General features: G+C 39.2%; 1 protein-coding gene and 1 pseudogene across 6 annotated transcripts in view; one reads left to right on the top strand and one right to left on the bottom strand.

Annotated features, from left to right (window-relative positions):
• The window catches only part of OSBPL3 (oxysterol binding protein like 3), a 262,596-nt gene that overhangs the window by 196,796 nt on the left and 45,020 nt on the right, over positions 1-20,780 (bottom strand). The gene's annotated exons all lie outside the window — the stretch shown is intronic.
• LOC103118840 (26S proteasome regulatory subunit 10B-like) lies at positions 13,493-15,032 on the top strand (annotated as a pseudogene).

Here is a 20,780-nt window from a genome sequence, read left to right as displayed (position 1 = left end):
ATTGCTAAAAAAATTTACATTATTTGTAAATTGCTAGAAGAGCAAACACTACCTTATATTGCCATAAGGACTTTACAGATATGAATGACAGAATAACAACAAGAGGCCTGGAGGTAGTTCATCCAGTAAAGCACATGCATTACCACAGCCAAGAACCTGGGTTCAGCTATGGTTCCACATGAGGAAACCACGGGTAGTACGAGGGGAAATTCCATGGACAGTGGTGCTGTACTCTTTTTCTGTCTCTATCACTCCATCCCTATCTGAGAGAAAAAACAAAAACAAACAAACAAAAAAAAAAACCCACAAATAAAAAAGTCAACCCAGGAGCAGTAGAGTCACAAATACCACCCAGCCCCTGTCACAAGAAAAAGAAGAGAGAAAAACAAAAAAAAACAAAAAAAAAAATGAAAACATAAAACAAGGTACCTTACCAGAGGAAGGTAAGAGAACCAAGTTAGTAGAAGGCAACATAATGAAATGCAGTAACGAAGCTGAGGGAGAAAAGATCGTATGTGGAGTCATGAGCCAGAAAACACAGGCAGCTTCTAAAAGTGAGAAAAGGCAAAAGAACTAAATTCTCCACAAGAGCCTCCAGAAGGAAGACAGTCCTGCTAACACCTTGACTTTAGACCTCCGAGCTCCAGAACTGTAAGGAAATATATTTGTAAAACATGTAAAGTTACCCCATTATGTTTGTGGTGTAAAACAATTCATCTCGTTAGAGCACCAACAGGAAACTAATAATGCTCTCCTTTTTTTAAAATTTTTTTTCTTATTTTACTTTTTCTTTTATTGTACTGAAAGAGATACAGAGAAAGACCAGAGCACTGCTCAGCTCTGGCTTATGGTGGTGCTGGGGATTGAACATGAGACCTCAGAGCCTCAGGCATGTGAGTCTCTCTGCAGAGCCATTATGCTGTCTCCCCAGCCCTATACTCTTCTTTAATGGAGTAAGGAAATGAAGAGAAATGTAAAATAGCATATAGGAAAAGTAATTTTTGAGGAAAATAAATAGTGCCACCTGCAGAATAGCTCAATGATAGCCCTGAACCTTTAGGCAGATGTGTGGGATCCTAAGAGAAACAGTGGATGAGGAGTTGGAGAGTCTAGTTTCCCATTCACACTTTCCATGGACAACTATATGTAATCAGATAAGAATGGCCTTTGTGGGTCTCAGTGACTAGTATTTAAAATACAACATTAGATTTAATGAACTATATCAATAGTATCTCCTTAACAGAGACCAGAATACTTTCTCTATTAACTAGACTTATCTAAGTGCAGTTTTCCCAACAACTACAACAACTAGTTCCTATGAATGTTAAGTCATATACCACCCCACAAGGTGGGGCACGCTTACCTCAATTTAAAGCTTTGGCAACTGAGGCTTAATAAGGCTGTGTCATTTGTCCATCTTCACTGGGGTTCAAATGCAGACCTACCTGAACTTAAAGACATCTTTTTTTTTTTTTAATATTCATTCATTCATTTGAATGGAGACCAAGAGAAATTGAGAAAATGAGATAATGAGGGAAAGAGAAAGACACCTGCAGCACTCATCCTCCCTTGAAGGTGGGAATTGGGTTCTTGAACCTGAGTCCTTGTGTACTGTAACATGTGCACTCAACCAGGTGCACCACTGACCAGCCAGAGGCACATCTTATCCAGCAAATTGTGCTACCTTCCCCAGTCAAGGCCACACTGTAGGCCTGAGGTTCTGGGGGAGTTTAGAATTCAAGAGTAAGTAAGAGGAAAGCTCCAACAAGCCAAGATAATGAATATATTACAAAGAAAATGAAAGAAAAAGCAAGGGGCAGTTAGAGAGGGGTACAAGGAAACCAAACTGCCTTATGTTCAAGCATTTTAAGCAACTTTTCTGGGAGCACTCTTTAAAACAAGCAAAGAGTTTCAAGACAAAAAGTACCCTCATGGACAGTTACCCTATTCTTTTATAAGGTAGACTGCTAAGTCAAAAGTCATTGAGCCTTCTTCCTTCACATTCAGATTCCACGCTGGACGTATACGGCTGCAGCAATGCTGGTCTTCACGGTTCATGAGAGGAGAATGGAAAGGCTGCTGCCCAAAATAGTTTAATAAGGCCAGCAATGATTCATGGAATAATAACAGGCCAAGCAGACAGATGCCTGCAGAACTGGGGCCCAGCTGAGAGGGGGTTTCATGGCTCAAGGTTAAAATGGAGAATAAAGAGGATATTCACTGCATGTGTTCAAAGAAGGAAAGATTAGTACCACCAGCAAACTTCCAAAAGGGAGTCATAGATAAGGCATTTCAGCTCAACAATTTATCAACACTGTCCTAGAATTAATATGCAACAGGCCTCTGCAGGTAAAAAGCAAACATACTTTTTCTCTCTCTCAGTGGACTCTTAATTTAGTGCGCAATTTTACTAAATAGCTACATGTGTATAACAGCAACTTAGGAATAGCTGAGAGTCAGAATACGCAAAAGAAAAAACCCGAAAAACTATAAAATATATAGACAATCACAAACTTGCCTAAAAGTTCAAACTAGTTTATCCCCATAATACAAAAAACATAGGTCATTAATCTTCTTGTATTTCTATTTTCAAAGAAAATTGATAGTTCAGCAATACCTTAAGCCTGCCATGCACAGAAAAATAACTGCATTGGCATAACTCATTTATCTTATATTCCTGTTAAGTCAAATATTCATGTATGCCCCCAGTTCTTAAAGTCAACGTTTTCATAATTATGAGGGGAAAAATGTAAAGAGATAAACAGTTCATAAAGCCAGTAGCTATTTGTTTCTGCTATTAAACTTTGGAATTTCAGTCAAAGGTAGAGTCAAATATAGCTAAATGAAGACACACATAAGAGTTATGTATGACATTAATTGAAAGGCACAATAATAGACTATACTTTGTTGGAATTACATTGATTTAATCTATAAATAGTTCAATAAATCAAGTGAAAAAAGCAAAGTTTTAAAAATGGAAGGGATGGAATATGACGGAACTTATAAAAGTGGGAAGACCATGTGTGTGATAGCTCTAAAATGGGAATCTGAAAGATTTCAAAGTCAATTTTCTCAGCTGAAGTCAAGACTGGCTTGGTAGGGATGGAAAAGAAAATTACATGAGTACAGTTTTGTTTTGTTTTGTTTTTAATATAAGAAAAGCTAAATGTCACCATTTCCCTATAGGCCTCATTTGAAAATCACCAATTATCAGTTAGTCGTGAATATTATTCAAGTATTACACATATAAGAACAATGTGATAACACTGATCTCAGGACATTAAGTTTTATTTGCTGGATGTCTAAGAAACAATAACCTTTTCATTATACTCCTCTCATGTATCTGAGTTAGAAGCTTTACTGATAGCCAAGTTTCTTGGACTAGTGATACAACTGTCAGTAATAGAATATAAACTGAAGTAAATGAATTGTCAAAAACAAGCAACAACAAAATGTCTTCGGTGGCTATTAGAGTATAAGGGACCTAGTAGCTGCTGTGAGCACATGTTTTTACCAGAAACATCTGAAGAGCAGCATAAAGTATACTCGGACTCAAGAAGCCTGAGTTTGGATGATCCTATCCAAATCAAATTATAAACAAGGAAAGACTACCAGGAAAACTACATAACTACGTAGATGGCTTTTCCCTCTAAGAACTATAAAACCAAGTCTGCCATGTAGTTTACCTTTAAATCTTCATGAAATAATTCATCCTTATGTGTTTGTATTAAGTCCTACTTTGTTTGTTGTTGTAGGAGGATTCCATTTAGGCAAAATTAGGTGAAATCCATAAAACTTCAAAATTAAATTTCTGATATTTGTTTTGCAAAACTTTAATAAAGCAAAGGTAAAGATAACCTCCAAAATATACAAATTGTACAGGCCAGGCGGTGGCACACACACTGCAGTGCACAAAGGCCCAGGTTCAAGCCCCCAGTTGCAGGTGGAAAGCCTCATGAATGGTGAAGCAGGGCTGCAGGTGTCTCTCTGTCTCTCTCCTTTTCTCTATCTCCCCCCTCCCCTCTCAACTTCTCTTGTCTCTATCCAGTAATACACACACACACACACACACACACACACACAACATAACATTCTTATAACTCCAGTGAGAATACTAATAATATTATTTCAATAGGATCTTTAATGGCTACAGACTACAAGCCAAAAGATATATAGTGGTTCCATGAACCACAAGATGCATCTAACAAAGTGCCTGTTTCTAAAAGGGTCAAAACTCCAATACAGAGTCAAGTTCTGATACTTCCCATAAAGATAAGTTCTGGGAGTAAACAGAGGAGTAAACAATCATTTTGTCTAGGAGTTGGAAGGTGGGAGGATTCTGGAGATAGGATGGCCCTAGATGTAGGTCTTGAATGCTTCTATTTGAGCTTTTAAGGGGGTATGTGGTAGGGGTAAAGACAAGGAAAAGAAAGAGAAAGAAGAGGAGGAGAGAGGAAGAGAAAGGGAAGGAGGAGGAGAAGTGGAGAAAGAAGTAGACAAACTACCTGCAGGTACAGGAAATCTGAGGAGCTGCTGGAGAATGAGTATATTACAGGATAAAGAAGATACTGAGTGGGACCAGGCAGTGATGCACAAGCTCACATGGTGTGTAATGCAAGGACCAGCATAAGGATCCTGGTTCAAGCCCTGACTCCCCACCTGCAGGGGAGTCACTTCACAGGCAGTGAAGCAGGTCTGCAGGTGTCTATCTTTCTCTCCCTCTCTGTCTTCCCCTCCTCACTCTATTTCTCTCTGTCCTATCTAAGAATGACATCATCAATAACAACAATAATAACTACAACAAGAATAAAAAAACAAGGACAACAAAAAGGGGAAATAAATAAATAAATTTTTTAAAGGCTTTATCATGGAAAAATTCAGGGGAATAAATTCTAAAAGTGACACATCATTTCTATGGTCATAAAGAACCCAACATCCTTCTATCCTGACTTTTAACTTTAAAATCACTGCAAGATCCAAGAAAACTTTGAAGCTCTGGTTATTCAAATGTGGAAGTCAGGAGAATAAAAGAGATATAGCTCTCCTTTTTTTTAGCCTTTCTGGAAGCACTACACAACATTCCTAAGTAATACTCATTTAAATCTTAGTCATGTAGCCATATCTAGCTGCAAGGAAGACTGAATAATGAGGCTTGTTGTTTGTGTTGTTATTCTCTCTGTGTTTATATTTAGTGATGATGTGACCAAGGGAAAATAAAAGCATATCTGTCACTTTAAAAAAAAAAGGTATATAATAGGTGACATTTTTTGCCACAATAAATTATCGAAGATACAGATTACAAAAATAAAATGAATAAAAGGAAACAAAGCTGAAGAGAGAGAAGTCAGTAGAGATACAGGTGTACAATTCTCATAAAAGGGTTACCAGAAGCAATGGTAGGGATAATTAAGAAAGTTACTAGAAACACTATTAGTCCAGTTGCAGATTGGGGAAGTTGCTCAGTGTGTGAAGTCTTGCATGCATAAGGCCCAAAATTCATCCCAAGGTCCCATCCCTGGTAGGAGGCCTTCACAAATAAGATTTAGGTGGAATGATACAGTCCTATCACCATGAAAATAAATTTCTGGGGCAGGGGATACACTGTACTGGTTATATAAAGAGACTCTCATGCCTGACGTTGTGAGGTCCCAGGTTCAATCCCCAGCACCACCACAAGCCAGAGCTTAATTGTTAATTTTATGGGAATGGACAAAGAGAAAAAAATGTATTTAATTCTTTTTTTTGAATTTCTATATTGGGGAATTACTGGTTTACAGTAGACAGTCAAATACAATAGTTTGTACACACATAACATTTCCCAGTTTTCCACATGATAAAGAGAACATTTTATGAACTCTGTGACTGCATAAAGTTCAAGAATTTTTTCCTAACAACCTGTATTTCTTGATAACCTCAGGAACAGTTCAAATGCTAAGAATGAGGTTGGGGAAGAAATCCGAACTCCTGAAGAGAATAAGGTTTAGAAGAGTCGCTATAGAAAGTGGTAGAGGACATGAATTTTGAATCATCAAAAAAGATTTCCAAGTAACACAAAGGGTTGTTCATCTTAAAAGCATATAATTTTTCTTTTTAGCAGTGCTGAAGAATGAACCCAAGGCCTCAGGCATGTACAATACCATTGAGTCACTTCACTGTCCTTTATTTTTCCCCTGTATTTTTCTACAGGGAGGGAGGAGCAAAGCAAAGCTGGGGGTGGGGAGGGTGTGTGTGAGGTATAGCAGGAGAGGTACCAAAATACCACGCTACCATTCAGAGTTCCCTTGATGCTGTCCATGATATTTCTATGTGGAGTCATGAGTTGAACTCAGAACCTCATGAATGCTAATGTATACACTTCAACTGATGAGTCATTTCTCAGTTCCTAAAATCATACTTTTTTTTTTTCCTCCAGGGTTACTGCTGGGCTCAGTGCCTGCACCATGAATCCACCGCTCCCAGAGGCCATTTTTCCCCCTTTTGTCGCCCTTGTTGTAGCCTCACTGTGGTTATTATTATTTCCACTGTTGATGTTGTTCATTGTTGGATAGGACAGAGAGAAATGGAGAAAGGAGGGGAAGACAGAAAGGGGGACAGAAAGACAGACACCTGCAGACCTGCTTCACCGCCTGTGAAGCGACTCCCCTGAAGGTGGGAAGCCGGGGGCTGGAACCGGAATCCTTAAGCCGGTCCTTGCGCTTTGCGCCACATGCGCTTAACCCACTGCGCCACCGCCCGACCCCCCTAAAATCATACTTTTATCAAGGAAGATAGTAGTCAAGTTATGGAGTAATGGAGGAAAAGAGGAGTCAAACGAGTGAAGAAATGGCATGATGGTTCCCATGACAGACAGTGGGAAAGATAGTTTACCAGGTAGGGTGAGTGCCTTGTCATGCACACAGCAAAGATTTGAGCCCTGGTACCACGTGAGAGTGCCACGGCACTGAGGAGAACCCTAGAGCTTACAATGTCTCTCGTTCTCTCTATCTGAATAGAAAAGTCAGTCTGGGAACAAGGAAGATGGTTAAGTAGACTATTCAGGTACATTAGGGAAGCAGAAATATGAATGGAGAAAATCAAGGCTAGACAGACTACAACAACAAGATAAGGATTAAGGAAATAAGTGGACAGTCTGAAGAACAGGTTTACTGGAAAAAAAACAAAACAGAAAAAAAGCAGACAGGAAAGATAGGGACTCTGTCTTCTACATCTTCTACAAGCATCTAATAGAAGAGAAATAAAATCTAAGATGAAATAATACACCTAATGGGAGGCCAGGAGGTGGCACACCCAGTTAAGCACACACATTACAGTGTGCAAGGACCCAGGTTCAAGCCCCTGGTCCCCACCTGCAGGCAGGAAACTTCACAAGTGGTGAAGCAGGGCTGCAGGTGTCTGTCTCTCCTTCACTCTATCTCCCTCCCCTCTCAATTTCTCTGTATCAAATAAAATAAAACAAAAAATAATACACCTAGTGGTTTGATGTGGTTTCATTACATGAAACAATTCTATCTGAAAAACATGTAAATAAATGATTCACAAAATAAAGTCCAATTATGTAGGCAGTGGCACTCAAGGCCCTCTCTAATTCTGACCCAACCTCCCTTTCCAACTTTGGCCCTGAGTTCATTCCCTAGCACTGCACATAGATACTCAAACTGGCTTTCTTGTACCATAATGCTCTAGGTCAGGCTATAGCTCTAGCTTCTAAATTATCCCCTCTCCCCATCAAAGATTCTGAATTCTGAAGCAGGAAGATATACCCACTTGAAAAGTTCCTAGGACCCAGCTTATTGGCTGTCAAGGAACATATATATATATATATATATATATTCACTAAGTCCATTTTCATGAAGAGGAAGTCAGAGGAGAGGAAGGAAAACAAAACAGTAACTAGAAACAAGAAGGCTTATCATTCCAGAGAAGTAAATAAATTAATTCAGGTATATATTTGTTGAAATGCCTGACTAAAGAAAACAGACTGAAGGCTGTAAAAATAGTTCTCAAGTACTTATATCAGATTTTTACCATTGTTTTTGTATGATGTCAGTTTGCATTTCCACAGACTAGGTGTCAGCATCGCAAGCGATACCTGTACTTAGCATACAGTGGCAGAAGCACAGTCCACATATTTTTAAAAGTAAGCAATTTTTTCTCCAACCAAGATATCACAATTTCCTCTATTCGTTGATATGTTTTAAATCTATTTTCTTTTCATTGATAAGTTGTTTTAAATCTTCAAAGTTTCACAACTGAGGAAGCAGAAATATTTTGCTCTTATCAATGAGTACAAAATGCCATTGAGGGGGGGTGGCTAGGTGGTAATGTGATCTAAGCTAAGCATGCAAATTATCATGCACAAGGACCTGGGTCTACCCAGCTGGTCCTCTCCTGCATGGGGTGGGAGCTTCATGAATGGTGGGGCAAGCTGAGGATGTCGCTCTTTCTCCCTCTCTTTCCCCCTTCTTGCCTTGTTTCTCTTTGTCTCTATCACAGCAAAAAGTAATGCACTGATTAATTTTTTTAGAAGCAGAGAAAAAGAAGATGCTAGTGATAAGGGCCAGGTGGTGATGCACTTAGCTGAGTACACACATTACTGTGTGTAAGGACTTGGGTTCAAGCCCCCAGTCCCCATCTGTAGGGGAGAAGCTTCACAATCAGTGAAGCAATGCTGCTGGTGCCTCCCTTTCACTCTCCCTATCTCCCCCCCTTCCTTTTCAGTTTCTGTCTCTATCCAAAGTAAATAAGTAAAAATATAATTTTTTAAAGAAAGTGCCAGTGATGGGCTCACCCTTTTTTTCCCCTCAAATGTAGCCTGTACTCTATTAGTAGGCTACATCTGCACCTGCTTGCTCTCTTTCAGCTGCCATAAGAATGCCTTTCAGTGGAGTCAGGCAGTAGCACAGTGGGTTAAATGCACATGGCACAAAGCACAAGGACTGGTGTAAGGAACCCGGTTCGAGCCCCCGGCTCCCCACCTGCAGGGGAGTCACTTCACAAGCGGTGAAGCAGGTGTCTATCTTTCTTTCCCCCTCTGTCTTCCCCTCCTCTTTCGATTTCTATCTTTCCTATCCAACAACAACAACATCAATAACTACAACAATAAAAAAAAACAAGGGTGAAAAAAAGGGGAATAAATAAATAAGTATTTAAAAAAAAAAAGAATGCCTTTCAGTTGTTGCTATTGCTACTGGGGTTTACCAGGTATGTGATCTACTACATACAGTCTGTTCTCTTTGAAAGGTCTGTAGTGAAACTTTGTTGATGGGTGCAGTGTAATCTTCCAATCTTGCAGACCACTATTAATCACAAAATTTTAAAAAATGGCCTGAAAACAAAAAAAAATAGCCTGTAGTGGTATCTAAAATACTATTATTTCCTTCAAATCCTCATCCCTGGCATAAAGCACTAAATTTACAACCAGAAATTTCTCATCTCAAATCTTATCTCCAGGGTTTCTATGCTCACTTTAGTGGAATATTTTAATTACCTAAATAAGAATATACTTTTCTAAGAACTCCATTAAACTAGATAAGATGAGGGTTAGCACTACATCTATATCTATGCATATCTCCAAGGAAACCCATCTAATATTGGAACCATGTTAAGAAATAGATTCCATTTGTAAAGTGATCAAGGGAAGAGGAATTTAATAAAATCTAAATGTAACTTTAAAAAGAGCTTTCAAGTTCTCTGATACTGAATACATCCTCACCATGACACCACTAAATTGGGATAGACTGCTGAAAATGTCACTATCCAGGATAAATAATATAAAAAGGTGTGACTCTGCTTGGTTTGCTCAGTCTTCCTTGAGACTTATCACTGTACTTCAAGGGAGTCAGTTTCTGAAGTTTATTTTGTGTTTCAGTTTGATTGCACACAAACTAGAAGAGTCAATGACAGCTAAATTAACAACAATCCAATTAATCAGTCTTCCTGGAATAGAAAGAAAACTATGAATAGCCCATTAAATAAGCAAAAAAAAAAAATTTCAAATTTATCAGACTGAAGTAAATGGTAGTTTTAAAATGGAAGTTGAGACGGGGTGGGGGAAAAAAACCAAACATTAAAAACAATTTGAGAGGAGGCAAATGGGTCATTTGGATGGTATGCCTGCTTTGTCGTGCAGTCAAACCAGCTTTGAACCTAGCCCCCACTAAACTAAAGGAAAATTTGATGGTACGTTTTGGGTTTTTTTTTCCCCCCTCTCTCTGTCTTTCTACTACTCTCTCTATATATATGAAAACATCAACTCAAAGTCGTGAAGCCCAGGCAATGATACCCTACTCCCCCCCAAAAAAGAAGGCAATCTGAATTTGAGTAATGATCAGATTCTTTATATTCTAACATATGACTTTCTGGTTACAAAAGGAACTACACTGCTTTCTAAAATTGCTATGTAACTTTGAGCAAGAATTTCCATTGGGTTGTTAGAAAGGTCATAGAAAAATACATCATGGCTTTTCTGATAGCCTGATATTTTCTTTTTTGCAGTGAATTCACATAACTTGATTACTACCATTACAGAGTTCAATGCTTACAAGAAGAAACTCTGGTGGTTAAAAATGCTATGGCAGGTTGATCTTGGATGGTGCTTGAAAAAAATCATGTTATGTGAAGTAAGTCAGAAACAGAAGGATGACTATGGAATGTTCTCACTCTCAGGCAGAATTGAAAAACCAAGATCAGAAGAGAAAACACAAGTAGAACCTGAACTGGAATTGGCGTATTGCACCAAAGTAAAAGACTCCGGGGTGGGTAGGGGGAAGAATACAGGTCCAAAAAGGGTGACAGAGGACCTAGTGGGGGTTGTATTGTTATGTGGAAAACTGGGAAATGCTATGCATGTATAAACTATTGTATTTACTGTTGAATGTAAAACATTAATTCCCCAATAAAGAAATGTAAAGAAATAAATGCTATGGTGGGGGGCTGGGCAGTAGCACACTGGGTTAAGCACACATAGTATGAAGCACAAAGAACCGCGCAAGGATTCCAGTTCAAGCCCCTGGCTCCCCACTGCATGTGTGTGTGGGGGGCGGATCGCTTCAAAAGTAGGTCTGCAGGTTTTTATCTTTCTCTCTCCCTCTCTCTCTACCCCTCCCCTCTCAACTTCTCTCTGTCCTATCCAAAAAAAAAAAGGGGGGGTGAAAAAAATGGCCACGGGAGCAGTGGATTTGTAGTGCAAGCACCGAACCCCAACAATAACCCTGGAAGCTAAAAATAACCAAAATACATAATGAACTCACCAAACTCAGCAATGAAAAAAAAAAAAAAAACCACTGAAAAATGCAGAGAGATGATGATATGGGCAGAATCTTTCCCAAAAAAGAGACCCAAAGGACCAACAGACATATGAAAAACTGCTCAATCACTGATGGTCAGAGAATTGCTAATAAAACCAAGCTGTGGAAATGTCATATATTAGAAAAGACTGAAACATCAACTGCTAGAGAGGCTGTGGAGTGGGGGAAAGAGCTCTCCTACATTGCTGGTGGGAATATAAATTGGTTCAGCCTCTGTGGAGAACAGTTAGGATGTTCATCAGAATGTTAGAAATGGACCTACCCTAGGACCTGGCAATTCTTCTAGAGATATACTTAAAGGAAATAAAGACATCTATCAAAAGAAAGCTATGTACACCTGTGTCCATACCAGTACAACCTGTAACAGCTTAAACTTTAAAACAACTCAGATGTCCAAGGACAGGCTAAGAAAGTTGTGGCATATGTATATAAAGGAGTACTATATAGCTATAAAAAATGAAGTCATCTCCTTCATCTCATCTCTGATGAAACCTGAAGCTATCGTTCTAAATGAGATAAGCTAAAAAGAGAACTTACCGGGAGTCGGGCGGTAGCGCAACAGGCTAAGTGCAGGTGGTACAAAGCGCAAGGACCAGCGTAAGCATCCCAGTTCGAACCCCTGGCTCCCCACCTGCAGGGGAGTTACTTCACAAGTGGTGAAGCAGGTCTGCAGGTGTCTATCTTTCTCTGGCCCTCTCTGTCCTCCCCTCCTCTCTCCATTTCTCTCTTTCCTATCCAATAGCGACGACATCAATAACAACAACAACAACAATAATAACTACAACAATAAAACAAGGGCAACAAAAGGGAATATATAAATATTAAAAAGAGAGAGAGAGAGCTTACCAGTGACTTAAGGATAGTAAGGGGAAATATCAATATAGTCTGAAACTTGGACTGGGTGAGGTGTACTACACCAAAGCAAAGGACCCTGAGGAAGAAGGAAATTAGATGAAATAGAAGGTCACTGGGCTACCAGTGCATGAAGGTGGAAAAGAACTGGGGAACAAAGTGTTTTGCAGATTCTTATCATAGAGAGATGAGAAATTGTACCCATATAACTCTACTGTAAACCACTAACTGCCCCCCCATAAAGTGGTGGAAAATATAAAAGTAGATTTTAATTTCAAAAGTGCTATGGCTTTCCAGGGGAAATAACACAGTAGCTAAAAATGCCATGGTGTACACATGACCCAGGTTCAAGCCTGACTCCCACTGCACTGGGAGAAGCCTCAGTCCTCTGGTATGTTTTCTTCTCTCCTGCCTTTTTCTACCTGAAAAAGTCAGCTTGGAGCAGTCAGTCCCTGGTGACAATGACAACAAAGTCACAGCAGTGTTTAAGAATTTAAAATCTCAATTATCTTGGCCCCTCCCTCCTCCCAAACAAGAAAGAACGGCAAGGTCTTTTCTGTCTGCTTGTTTCCCCAAGAAGTTTGTACCACAACATTGTGTGTTATTTGTGTTTCTTCCATCTGGCAAAGTACATGCATACTTGCTTCATGAAGTCCTTCTATTTCTCTTTAACTGCAACATTTTTAGTTCATGAACAACCAACATCTACATCATTATCAAAAATATTCTATAAAACATAAAGAAACAACTCCTAGCCAATGATTCAACCTCTGATTTTTTTTTTTTTTCCCGATTCCACAATCCATTTTTTCCCCTTGTATTTTGAGCAAGGAGTTAGCTCTGAATACAAACATCATCTATATCATATTTTTAAGCAAAACCAGCCACTGCCAAGGTAGATGATAATCTCCACCTAAGGCATTATTTAATAAATAGACAAACCTAAAATAAAATTCTGCTTTACTTCCAACCTAGCATCACTTTTCCCATAGGACAATTCTTACCTCCTTCAAGCAACTTTTTTATTTTTATTTTTTTTTTGTCAGAATGAACATTTCCATGTAATTCATTCATTCTGCCACAGCCTCAGTACAGCTTCTTACCTTTTCTCCATTTTCATTACATTCCCAAACAGAATGCACTGAGGCACGTTTCTACTCATTTGATAAAATCTTAGTGAGCACCTCATATTACCCTCGAACTAGGAAACATCAGCAACAAAGGCACCGCTTTCTGGCAGCTTAGCATCAGTTTCCTCCTGCTCCAAGAACAATTCACAACACAAAGTAAGTAACTGCTTCTTTTTTAAAAACAACTCTCAGAGCGATGGCTTCTCATCATGGCGGACCCTAGAGATAAGTCTCTGACGGATTTTCGGAAGAAGCTTCTTGAACATAAGGAGATAGATGGCCGTCTCAAAGAATTAAGGGAACAATTAAAAGAACTTACCAAGGAGTATGAAAAGTCTGAAAATGATCTGAAGGCCCTACAAAGTGTTGGACAGATAGTGGATGAAGTACTTAAGCAACTAACTGAAGAAAAATTCATTGTTAAAGCTACAAATGGACCAAAATGCGTTGTGGGTTGTCACCGACAGCTTGATAAAAGTAAGCTGAAACCAGGAACAAGAGTTGCTTTGGATATAACTACACTAACTATCATGAGATATTTGCCAAGGGAGGTAGATCCACTAGTTCATAATATGTCTCATGAGGACCCTGGAAACGTTTCTTATTCTGAAATTGGAGGCCTATCAGAACAGATTCGGGAGTTAAGAGAGGTGATAGAATTACCTCTTACAAACCCAGAATTATTTCAGCGTGTAGGAATAATACCTCCAAAAGGCTGTTTATTATATGGACCACCAGGTACAGGAAAAACATTCTTGGCACAAGCTATTGCTAGTCAGTTGGACTGCAATTTCTTAAAGGTGGTATCTAGTTCTATTGTAGACAAGTACATTGGTGAAAGTGATCGTTTGATTAGAGAAATGTTTAATTATGCAAGGAACCATCAGCCATGCATCATTTTTATGGATAAATAGATGCTATTGGTGGTCTTCAGTTTTCTGAGGGTACTTCAGCTGATAGGGAGATTCAGAGGACTTTAATGGAGTTACCGAATCAAATGGATGGATTCGATACTCTACATAGAATTAAAATGATCCTGGCTACAAACAGACCAGGTACACTGGATCCTGCTTTGCTTTGTCCAGGAAGATTAGATAGAAAAATACATATTGATTTACCAAATGAACAAGCAAGATTAGATATACTGAAAATCCATGCTGGTCCCATAACAAAGCATGGTGAAATAGATTATGAAGCAATTGTGAAGCTTTCTGATGACTTTAATGGAGCAGACCTGAGAAATGTTTGTACTGAAGCAGGCATGTTTGCAATTCGAACTGATCATGACTTTGTAGTACAGGAAGACTTCATGAAAGCAGTCAGAAAAGTGGCTGATTCCAAGAAGCTAGAGTCTACATTGGACTACAAACCTGTGTAATTTACTGTAAGGATTTTGATAGATGCATGACAAATATTGGCTTAATATTAAAATTAAGTTAAGGAAAATAATGTGTATATTGGCAATGATCTCATTAACAGTGTATTAGTAAAATATATATATATGAATAACATCATATAATTAATAATTCAGTAATTCTACTTTTAATTGGTACAGAGGAGATTTGTACATTAGTGTTGCACTTATTGAGGCAGAAATTATAAAAGTATGTTGAAACTTTTCCTATTTGCTGTGTGAGGATTTTGTAAAACATTGAAAGTGATGTGAGATAGTAGTTCAAGAGAGCATTTATGACTTATTTTATATCATTTGTTTTCCTCATCCTAAATAAATGAATAAAATCTCTTTGAAAAAAACAACTCTCATGGAATGTCCAAGCATAATGATTTCCGATGTGTTTTACTCTGTTAAAAGTGTTACTCATATCTGGTAACATGATCTCTATGGAAGGAAAGGGAAAAGAAAAATACAAGTATCGTGGTCCAGGAGGTGGCACAGGGGATAAAGCATCAGACTCTCAAGCATGAGGTCCCAAGTTCGATTCCCAGCAGCACATGTATCAGAGTAATGTCTGGTTCTTTCTTTCTCCTCCTACCTTTCTGATAAATAATTAAAAAAAAAAAAAACTTTAAAAAAGCATGCAATCCACTCTAGAGCTGCAGGACATACCTTTGTTAATAACAATGTAAGATACAACCTGCCCAGTGTTCATAAGAGATTCAAATAAGGTCTATATTCCCTTTGAAAATACAGATAAGGGGGTCAGGCAGTAGCACAGCAGATTAAGCGCACAGGGCATGAAGCACATGGCATGAAGTGCAAGGACTGGACACAAGGATCCCAGTTCGATCCACCAGCTCCCCATCTTCAGGACAGTTGCTTCACAAGCAGTGAAATAGGTCTGCAGGTGTCTCTCTTTTTCTCCCTCTCTCTATCTTCCTCACCTCTCTCGATGTCTCCTGTCCTATCCAACAGCAACAACAGCAATGGTATCAATAACAATGACAACAACAAGGGCAATAAAATGGGGAAAATGGCCTCCGGGAGCAGTGGATTTGTAGTGCAGGTACTGAGCCCCAGCAATAAAGTTGGAGGAAAAAAAAAAAAAAGGAAAGAAAATATAAATAATACATTTGAGAGATGCAAAACAATTTTTCCAGTACTTATGTTTTTTATTAGTGATTTAATAATGATTAACAAGATTGTAAGGTAACGGGTATAATTCCATAAAGTTCCCACCACCAGAGTTCCCTGTCCCCTCCCCTCCATCGGAAACTTTCCTATTCTTTATCCCTCTGGGAGTATGAACCAATGTTTTTTTGTGAGGTACTGGCTTCTGTAATTGCTTCTCCACTGAACATAGACATTGGCAGGTCAATTCGTACCTTCAGCCTGACAAAACCATTTATTTAAAATATTTTACCTCTTAATAATTGTACCAATTACCACTGCTAGACAACAAATTAATCTCCAAATTTAACAGATTTGGAAACATTTTAACTGACTTTTAATCTGGAAGTCAGGAATTTAGGAAAGGCTTCACTAGGTAGTTTTGATTCAGGGTCTCTTGTATGCCCGCAATCAGATGGGGTGGGTCTAGTGATCCTGGTTGGTGGCTGGGAGTTTAGTTTCAGTCATTTAGTGGCACACCAACACATGCTTTCTCCAGGTCAGAAATGCCATAGCAGTCAGATTCCCACATAGCCATTGATCACCCCCAAATGAATCCCCACAAGAAGTAGACTAAATTTGCACGGTTTTTATGACCTAAGTGCTGAAAGTCATGTCATGCCATACTGCTGCCGCATTCTACTCACTGAAGTGATCACAGATGAAGTCATATTAAGAAGAAGGTACACAGGAGCTGGGCAGTGGCGCACCTGGCTAAACACCAACATTACCATGCACAAGGACCCAGGTTCAAGTCCCTGCTCCACAACTAATAGGAGAAAGGTTCTAGTGGTAAAGCAAGTACTATAGCTGTCTCTCTGTCTCTCTTCCTCTCTACCTCCCTCTCCACTCTCAATTTCTGTCCTATCAAATAAAGATGAAAAGAAAAAAAAAGAGAGGGGGCCAGGTAGTGGCACACCTGATTGAGCGCACATGTTACAGTGCACAAGGACCCAGGTTCGAGCCCCCGGTTCCCACCTGCAGGGGCAAAGCTTCAGGACTGGTGAAGCAGTGCTGCAGGTGTCTCTCTCTCTCTCTCTCTCTCTCTCTCTCTCTCTCTACCTCCCCCTTCTCTCTTGATTATTGGCTGTCTCTATCTGAAGGTAGCTTCTGAGCGACCTTGAGTCTAACCAACAAATAAATAAAGAAAATTCATTTGTTAAAAAGATGAGAAATGAGGAGCCCAGGTGGTGGCACACTTGGTTGAGTGCACATGTTCTAATGCACAAGGACCTAAGTTTGAGCACCTGGTCCCTACCTACAGGGGGAAAGCTTTGCAAGTGGGGAAGCAGTGCTACAGGCATATCTCTCTTTCTCTCTCTCCCTATCTCTCCCATCCTCTCGATTTTTGGCTGTCTCTATCGTGTGTGTGTGTGTGTGTGTGTGTGTGTGTGTGTGTGTGTGTGTGTGTGTGTGTTAAAGAAGAAGAAAAAAAAAAGGAAAAACTGGCGACCAGGAATGGTGGATTTATTGGTGCAGGCAGGCACCAAGCTCTAGCAATAGGCCTACTGGCAATTAAAAGATAAAATATAAGAAGAAACTTTTAAAATGAGGTATACACACACATACCTATCATGAAGAAACTTTTCATCTTATTCCATTAATAATAAATTTACTCCTATTCTTACAGGGTTAATTTGCGGGCCAATAGAAATAGCTCAGCATGAAAGGGTTAAGTTTCAATTATTTAAACAATGTGGTTAAAAAGTATACTTCACTCTAGATATGAGTCATAATGTGGAAAATATTTTGTTAGTTTGTTCATTCCAGATGTCATCTTTTGTTAAATAATGTAAGCTTAACTAACTGATTAGTCGAACAAGAGAGCCATAGAACAGCTTTTGAACTCTGGAACTCTTAAGTAACAAAAGGCCATGCAGGCACAAGAGTTCTGCCCATCTCTTGAAGGCAGGTTCTATGTCCACCTTGCCCATGCCCAGTTGTAGTGACTTCTAACCCTTCTCTGCTCTGTGCACTTCATTTTGATCATCTACTTTGGAATGGTGAGGTGAAGTAGCAGGTGGGATGGAGGGGCAACAAAGAGAGGGAGAGAGAAACTGACTCCATTGGTTTTTGTCAGGATAAGAGCTGTCTTAATCTTTCTTTCTTTCTTTCTTTCTTTCTTTCTTTCTTTCTTTCTTTCTTTCTTTCTCTCTTTATTTCATCAGAGCACTTCTCAGCTCTGATTTATAGTGATACATGGGATTAAACCTGGGACTTTGGAGCCTCAGGTATGAGAGTCTCTTTGCATAACCATTATGCTATCTATCCCCCCCCCCCGATCCTTTTTTCCACTACACCCACGGGTATCCAATAAAAGACTGCTGTTTGGCTTGCTCTCAAAGTATGTGTCTTACTGTCCATTCTTGTCCCATTCGTAACAAACAAGCCAATAGCATAGCTTCTATTGCAGTAGGTTAGACTGATAAGTAGGGAAGCTTAGGACTGTCTAAAGACAAGGTGTTCGAACAGGATTAAAATAGCAGAAGGAGAGGCATAAGAAATAATTCAGCAACAAGTGCAAGATTTGCATGCCTAAGGCTTCTGGTTCAAGCAGATATTCTGGCTTCTCCTCTCTCATGTGAAACTTTCTTTACCTTACTGAAATAAACAAAATGATTTTAAAATAAGAGATGGAGCTCAGACTCAAAGACCTTAAGGTCCCTTTTAAGCAAAACTTCCATAATTCTAAAAAGCAAGACTTAGGAAATAAAAAACAAAATAAAATGTGTGAAATGGTACTGAGTTCCCTGCCACTAAAGAAACTTTCAGAGATTCAGAGATGTCTGTCAGTAAAGTTGTGTAAAATCAAATAGTATATTCAACTGTACATGCAAAATGCCTTTTTTCCAGCAGCAGAGAGGTGACTCAGCTGGTGAAAAACAAGGCATGCAATCATGAGGTCCCAGGATTGATCCCTTAGCATTGCATACATTAAATAGGCAGAGTATTTCTCTCTCTCTCTCTCTCTCTCTCTCTCATAAATAAATAAGTAATTTTTAACCTGCATTCTTCTAGCTCTAATGTTCTGATCAACTGTATGGAAGATAAATTCTCCATTTTTCTCTGGGAAGATGATCTTCAAAATTATCTATTAAGAGTCTTGGTAGAAGGGTTGGGTGGTGGCGTACCTGATTTACTCCATGTTACGATGTGCAAGGACCCAGGTTTGAGCCCTTTCCACCTGCAGGGGGAAAGCTTTGCAAGTGGGGAAGCAGTGTTGCAGGTGTCTGCCTCTCTCCCTCTCTATCACCGCCCCCCCCTCTTGATTTCTGGCTGTCTTTATCCAATAAACAAATAAAGACAATTTAAAAAAATTAAAAAAACAAGTCCAAAGAGACTCTCATACCTGAGGCTCCAAAGTCCCAGGTTTGATGCCTCGCACCACCATAAGCCAGAGCTAAGCAGCTCTGGTAAAAGGGGAAAAAAAAAAAAAGACCTGGGATCCTTAATTCCTGCTGCCTCGAATTGCCTCCCAGATAGACAACCTACCCCCAACTCCTTGCTTCAGTCTGTGCTTTCAGGGAAATCCAGTGGCCATTTAGGTTATTTCTGTCTTGGTCTCCTTATCTGTAAAATGACATGAGAAACAAAAGTCCTTTCCAGCTCTCACACTATAAGATTCCAGTGGATCCTCTTTTGTGTATCACAATGTGTGTGACTTCTTTAACCTATAGTAGCAAAGTGCCTCTTTTTCCTGAATTGAACGATCCATCACAGTAATAAAACCTGATATTATAAAACTAAGTCATTAAGCTCTATAGTAAATGTCTTTTATATCTTTCAAAGAGAACCACTGACAGATGCCATAGTTAGTGGGTGTTCTGCTTCAAAACAACGATAATCACATTAGTGAGCTCCCGTCAGAAGTTGTTAATCAGAGATAGAATGAATGGCCAGCTCCAACTGGAAAGTCCAACCTTACTACCTTTCCAGATCATTTAACAGTCTCCAATTTTCAACATTTTAAAATTCCAAAGTAAGTTTGTAAATCAGCTGCTTGGAATTTGTCATTTATTTTACCCACAGAAACACTATTATAAAAGATTAGGTTCTCAAGCCTGGTCAATAAAAGTATTTACTCTCTACTGCTGTAAGGTTCCTAAGGAAATATATAGCTTCACAACATTTCATTCTTTATAGAAAGCTTTTAAAAGACTACTTTATTTTCACCTTTATGAAAGAGACAGAGAGAACGAGAAAGGGGGAGATGTGGAAGCTGAAGAATGAGAGGGGAAAAAGAGGGAAAGGGGAGGAAGAGGGACAGATCAACTGTGGCATATGTGTTGCCGAGAATCTGAATCTAACCAGGGATTTAATAAGTGAATGCATGGAAGCCCTATACTCTACCCCTCTGTCCCAACACACATAAACACAATACTTCTTTTCTTTCCTAAAGAAAACATTCAGTAACCTAATCAACAGTTCAGGAAGTCACCTACTTTAACACACACACACACACACACACACACACACACACACACACACACACACACACACACACACACACACAAACATAGATGCACCTTCTGCTGAAAGGGAATTTCTCAAGAATTCAACTGTGTATGCCTATGTTCATTTAAGTCTCTGTAAGTAGTTTTTAAAACTAAGAGAAACAAAAGAATGTTAACTCACCAAAGCTTTTAAAGGGGGAAAACAGAAGCAAGTTAGTTCAACATAAAAATAAAACCTGAGTCTGAGGTATGACATAGCTCATCGGAGTCCACCTCGAATGTATGCGTCTTTGGTTCAATCCCTGCTATCCCCAAAAACAAGCAGGAAGGGGGAAAAAAAACAAAACAAAAAATGCATTGGCCAAAGCTAAGAGCAAAAGGAAAGAGGGCCATTTAGAACAGGTTTTCACTGAATAAAAGTGGTTATGTAATCTGGAACTCAGCTCACCGCAAGACTATTTTTTAAGCC

This window comes from Erinaceus europaeus, chromosome 8 (assembly GCF_950295315.1).
Source record: "Erinaceus europaeus chromosome 8, mEriEur2.1, whole genome shotgun sequence".
In the NCBI taxonomy this organism is placed as follows: domain Eukaryota; kingdom Metazoa; phylum Chordata; class Mammalia; order Eulipotyphla; family Erinaceidae; genus Erinaceus; species Erinaceus europaeus.
Note: the sequence above shows the minus strand (reverse complement) of the source record. Positions and strands in the feature narration are given on the sequence as shown.